Below are 6,000 nucleotides of genomic sequence, written 5' to 3'. Positions count from 1 at the left end.
ATCTATCCCCCTCTTTTTCTTAATCTATAGACAGTAAAAGTGCGACCAGACTGAAGGAGAAATATCTGCGACTGTCTGAATGATGGTAAATTTATTAACATTTACTACACAAAATATGGTAAATTTAAAGAGAACCTGGCACCAGGTCAAAAGTGGCTGTTTGTTGCTCTTATTTTATTCCTGCTGTTCCCCTGAGTGTTCATTTTATTTACTGATTTATTTTTTAATCCTCCATAAGGTTTCAGAGATATAGGTCTTTTTATTTGGTGCTTTTATGGTCTTTACTAAGGGGGTGTGGCTTACAGGGTAATAATGGAGAGAAGCCTATATGTTACACGCATACCGCTAGGTTCAGATAGGGCGAGAAGGGTTTCATGAATTCTTTGGAATCCTGGGGGAACCGTTACTCAGGGCGACCATAGCCTGCAGCTTCTCTCAGGCTTACGATAGATTCAATTGCTGACCAGACACATCTGACAAGAGCCTTTTTCAACAGTTTAACAGTGGAATTTAATCTGAAGCACGGCCAGTGCAATTCAGGGATATTACAGCAACAGTCTTCATTACAGTACAGTCTGAGGTTCTTGAGCCACCGGCTCCAATAACAATACAGTAGTTTCTTCACGAGGCACAGTATTACAGTCTCTTCAGTAGCCTAATTCAGCATAGATTAGATCTCTTAGCAGCACACTTCTATGCATACACAACCACAGGCTTTTCTTTCACAAGGACACTATAGCACACAGCATTCTTTATCCTGCATGGAGCTGGAGGGGGGAGGGTTTTATGAGGGAGATGATCCCTGTGACACAATTCCTTCCACTCCTTATCTTCCTGCCTGATAATACTCTGCACTGTTAGTTCAGGGAGTTTATCTGACCTGTGTTTATTTTCTTTTCTGATCTGAATCCTGTTCAGTTGCCTTCTGTCAGATCCAGATAACACACCACCTTTCTCTTCGGCTTCAGCCAGACTACAATAACAAGTTCCCGACAATTCCCCTGGGGCTCTGCTAAAACACTCCCTGTCTCCTGTGACTGTGTTAACCCCTCTAGTTGCTGGATGCTTCTGAAGCACAACACTTCCTGTCTCCTGTGCTTGTGTTATTTGTAACAGTTGCTGGATACTTCTGAAGCACAACACTTCCTGTCTCCTGTGCTTGTGTTATTTGTAACAGTTGCTGGATACTTCTGAAGCACAACACTTCCTGTCTCCTGTGCTTGTGTTATTTGTAACAGTTGCTGGATACTTCTGAAGCACAACACTTCCTGTCTCCTGTGCTTGTGTTATTTGTAACAGTTGCTGGATACTTCTGAAGCACAACACTTCCTGTCTCCTGTGCTTGTGTTATTTGTAACAGTTGCTGGATACTTCTGAAGCACAACACTCCCTGTATCCTGTGCTTGTGTTATTTGTAACAGTTGCTGGATACTTCTGAAGCACAACACTTCCTGTCTCCTGTGCTTGTGTTATTTGTAACAGTTGCTGGATACTTCTGAAGCACAACACTTCCTGTCTCCTGTGCTTGTGTTATTTGTAACAGTTGCTGGATGCTTCTGAAGCAACAGCAATACTTCTGTATGTCACATATAGACACGCCCTCAGAGAATCCTGTGAGCCACGCCTACTTGAAGGCCATAAATATTAGCACTATATAATAAAGGCCCAGATCTCTGGAACTGAATGGCAGATTTTAAAAAGCAAAAACCTGAATCCTCAGGGGAGTGGTGGGAATAAAATAAGGACAAGCACTGGCCACTTTGACCTGGTGACATGTTCTATTTAAGTCCAACACGAAGGAAAGGCACAAAGAGTCATAAACGTCCCTATATGCCCTCTTTTGGGGGTGTCTTTGCTAAGCATCACTCCTTGGGGGGGGGGGGGGGCTGTTGGCAAGTAGCCAGAAGCAATTTCTTACAGATGGATACAACAGATTTTCAGTAGCTGTCATTTCTGGAACAATGTGTTGCATGTGACTCAGAACAGCTGGAAACGCTAAATCCTTTGGCTATGTTCACACATCTTGGTTTTTTCAGCGTTTTTTGATGCATTTTTTATGCAAATTTTAAGCTGTGTTTTGCAGTGCCAGCAAAGTCTATGAGATTCCAGAAATCTCATGCACACATCATGGGTTTTTTATTCAGGATTTTGTGCTTTGAATGTTTTTTTTTGCAAAATGAAGAGAGCACATCACTTCTTTCAGCGTTTTTTTTTTCATTGGAAGTAATGGGTGGTGAAAAAAAACGCTGAAAAAACGCAGGTGTCAGGTTTTTCAGCGTTTTTTGTGCCAAAACCAGAATGAGATTTTTTTTTTCACTGAACTTTATGTACATGCATATAAAAGACAAAAGGACAGTGAAAAAAATGCTGTAAAAATGCACCAAAAACAAGCAAAAAAGGAAGAAAAATCCTGAATAACCTCATGGCAAGAGATCAGGTTTTGCAGCACACAAAAAAAAAAAACGCTGAAAAAACCATGATGTGTGAACATAGCCTTTCATTACTAGTCTACAAGCATTGACATTATATAGGAAATTCATTTTTAAAAATGTGACGATTAAAAAAAAAAAGTAAGATATTAATAATGTAAGAGCCTAAATGTAAAAAAGAAAACAGTTATGATAAAAACTATGGAAAAAAATGCTATGAAATGAAATAAGCCAAAAGAAAAGTCATGTTTGCAGTCATTAAATCACCATGTGCCATAATATGTTATTTGTGGGAACGTAGCCTTTGTCTACTAGTAGTAACTGATCGTACTGTTGCATTAAACAGATGCTACCACTAGGTGGTGCTCTCGCGAGCAGGAATATCGGTACGCCAGCGCCTCACTGTGGGGAAAAAAACGAACATGCAATGTAATGAATCCATCAGCAGAAATGACGAAGAAAGGGTAGCGCCCCTCCTTCAATATCAGGCGTGACCGCCATTATCCAATCAGGTCTCGTAACCGTACGTACGTCATCACGTTCTACCGTCTGTACAGTGTACAGTTCTGGGTGGTGGGACGGATTAACTCCCGGAATCTGAATTTTGTTTTGATTGGCACTGCAGTTGACCAATGAAAGAAGAGCTAGTGAGACTTTTCCACCAATAGTCAGAGGAGTAACATACTCTATACTAGACTATTGGTGCTGGAGTTTTGTATAGCGCTTCTCAACTAGTTTTAGAGCCCAGCAGCAGCCAATGGTGTGGACGCTTACTGCCGGTGATCTAGTGCTGAGCCTGCCGGCTGCTGTGCTGTGTGTCTGCTCATCATGAAGGTCCTACTGTGTGTCGTGTCCCCATCTGCCCCCAGAGCTTCAGTCTTCAACTAGCGACCGGTGAGAGACGCCTGCCATACAGTACAGCCTAGTATATGGGTGTCATCTACACATAGGTGATCACCTCCATACATGGGGTACAGCCTAGTATATGGGTGTCATCTGCACATAGGTGATCACCTCCATACATGGGGCACAGCCTAATATATGGGTGTCATCTGCACATAGGTGATCACCTCCATACATGGGGTACAGCCTAGTATATGGGTGTCATCTGCACATAGGTGATCACCTCCATACATGGGGCACAGCCTAGTATATGGGTGTCATCTACACATAGGTGATCACCTCCATACATGGGGCACAGCCTAGTCGAGGGGTGTCATCTGCACATAGGTGATCACCTCCATACATGGGGCACAGCCTAATATATGGGTGTCATCTGCACATAGGTGATCACCTCCATACATGGGGTACAGCCTAGTATATGGGTGTCATCTACACATAGGTGATCACCTCCATACATGGGGCACAGCCTAGTCGAGGGGTGTCATCTGCACATAGGTGATCACCTCCATACATAGGGTACAGCCTAGTATATGGGTGTCATCTGCACATAGGTGATCACCTCCATACATGGGGCACAGCCTAGTATATGGGTGTCATCTGCACATAGGTGATCACCTCCATACATGGGGCACAGCCTAGTATATGGGTGTCATCTACACATAGGTGATCACCTCCGTACATGGGGCACAGCCTAGTCGAGGGGTGTCATCTGCACATAGGTGATCACCTCCATACATAGGGTACAGCCTAGTATATGGGTGTCATCTGCACATAGGTGATCACCTCCATACATGGGGCACAGCCTAGTATATGGGTGTCATCTGCACATAGGTGATCACCTCCATACATAGGGTACAGCCTAGTATATGGGTGTCATCTGCACATAGGTGATCACCTCCATACATGGGGCACAGCCTAGTATATAGGTGTCATCTGCACATAGGTGATCACCTCCATACATGGGGCACAGCCTAGTAGAGGGGTGTCATCTGCACATAGGTGATCACCTCCATACATGGGGTACAGCCTAGTATATGGGTGTCATCTGCACATAGGTGATCACCTCCATACATGGGGCACAGCCTAGTAGAGGGGTGCACATAGGTGATCACCTCCATACATGGGGCACAGCCTAGTATATGGGTGTCATCTGCACATAGGTGATCACCTCCATACATAGGGTACAGCCTAGTATATGGGTGTCATCTGCACATAGGTGATCACCTCCATACATGGGGCACAGCCTAGTAGAGGGGTGCACATAGGTGATCACCTCCATACATGGGGCACAGCCTAGTAGAGGGGTGCACATAGGTGATCACCTCCATACATGGGGCACAGCCTAGTATATGGGTGTCATCTGCACATAGGTGATCACCTCCATACATGGGGCACAGCCTAGTATATGGGTGTCATCTGCACATAGGTGATCACCTCCATACATGAGGCACAGCCTAGTATATAGGTGTCATCTGCCCATAGGTGATCACCTCCATACATGGGGCACAGCCTAGTATATGGGTGTCATCTGCCCATAGGTGATCACCTCCATACATGGGGCACAGCCTAGTATATGGGTGTCATCTACACATAGGTGATCACCTCCATACATGGGGCACAGCCTAGTCGAGGGGTGTCATCTGCACATAGGTGATCACCTCCATACATGGGGCACAGCCTAGTATATGGGTGTCATCTGCACATAGGTGATCACCTCCATACACGGGGCACAGCCTAGTATATGGGTGTCATCTGCACATAGGTGATCACCTCCATACATGAGGCACAGCCTAGTATATAGGTGTCATCTGCCCATAGGTGATCACCTCCATACATGGGGCACAGCCTAGTATATGGGTGTCATCTGCCCATAGGTGATCACCTCCATACACGGGGCACAGCCTAGTAGAGGGGTGTCATCTGCACATAGGTGATCACCTCCATACATGGGGCACAGCCTAGTAGAGGGGTGTCATCTGCCCATAGGTGATCACCTCCATACATGGGGCACAGCCTAGTATATGGGTGTCATCTGCACATAGGTGATCACCTCCATACATGGGGCACAGCCTAGTATATGGGTGTCATCTGCCCATAGGTGATCACCTCCATACATGTGGCACAGCCTAGTATATGGGTGTCATCTGCCCATAGGTGATCACCTCCATACATGGGTCTCAGCCTAGTAGAGGGGTGTCATCTGCACATAGGTGATCACCTCCATACATGGGGCACAGCCTAGTACATGGGTGTCATCTGCCCATAGGTGATCACCTCCATACATGGGGCACAGCCTAGTATATGGGTGTCATCTGCACATAGGTGATCACCTCCATACATGGGGCACAGCCTAGTATATGGGTGTCATCTGCACATAGGTGATCACCTCCATACATGAGGCACAGCCTAGTATATAGGTGTCATCTGCCCATAGGTGATCACCTCCATACATGGGGCACAGCCTAGTATATGGGTGTCATCTGCCCATAGGTGATCACCTCCATACACGGGGCACAGCCTAGTAGAGGGGTGTCATCTGCACATAGGTGATCACCTCCATACATGGGGCACAGCCTAGTAGAGGGGTGTCATCTGCCCATAGGTGATCACCTCCATACATGGGGCACAGCCTAGTATATGGGTGTCATCTGCACATAGGTGATCACCT

At 45.7% G+C, this 6,000-nt stretch overlaps 1 protein-coding gene across 1 annotated transcript in view; it reads left to right on the top strand.

The window, feature by feature from the left end:
* Positions 1–3,079: 3,079 nt before the first annotated feature.
* IBTK (inhibitor of Bruton tyrosine kinase) overlaps positions 3,080–6,000 on the top strand; it is a 108,035-nt gene continuing 105,114 nt past the window's right edge. Inside the window, exon 1 of the mRNA XM_073675619.1 lies at positions 3,080–3,323. The gene's annotated coding sequence lies outside the window, so the exon portion shown is untranslated. The remainder of the gene's footprint in view (positions 3,324–6,000) is intronic.

This window comes from Phyllobates terribilis, unplaced genomic scaffold (assembly GCF_046119375.1).
Source record: "Phyllobates terribilis strain yellow unplaced genomic scaffold, ASM4611937v1 Scaffold_3__8_contigs__length_932513732, whole genome shotgun sequence".
Classification (NCBI taxonomy): domain Eukaryota; kingdom Metazoa; phylum Chordata; class Amphibia; order Anura; family Dendrobatidae; genus Phyllobates; species Phyllobates terribilis.
Note: the sequence above shows the minus strand (reverse complement) of the source record. Positions and strands in the feature narration are given on the sequence as shown.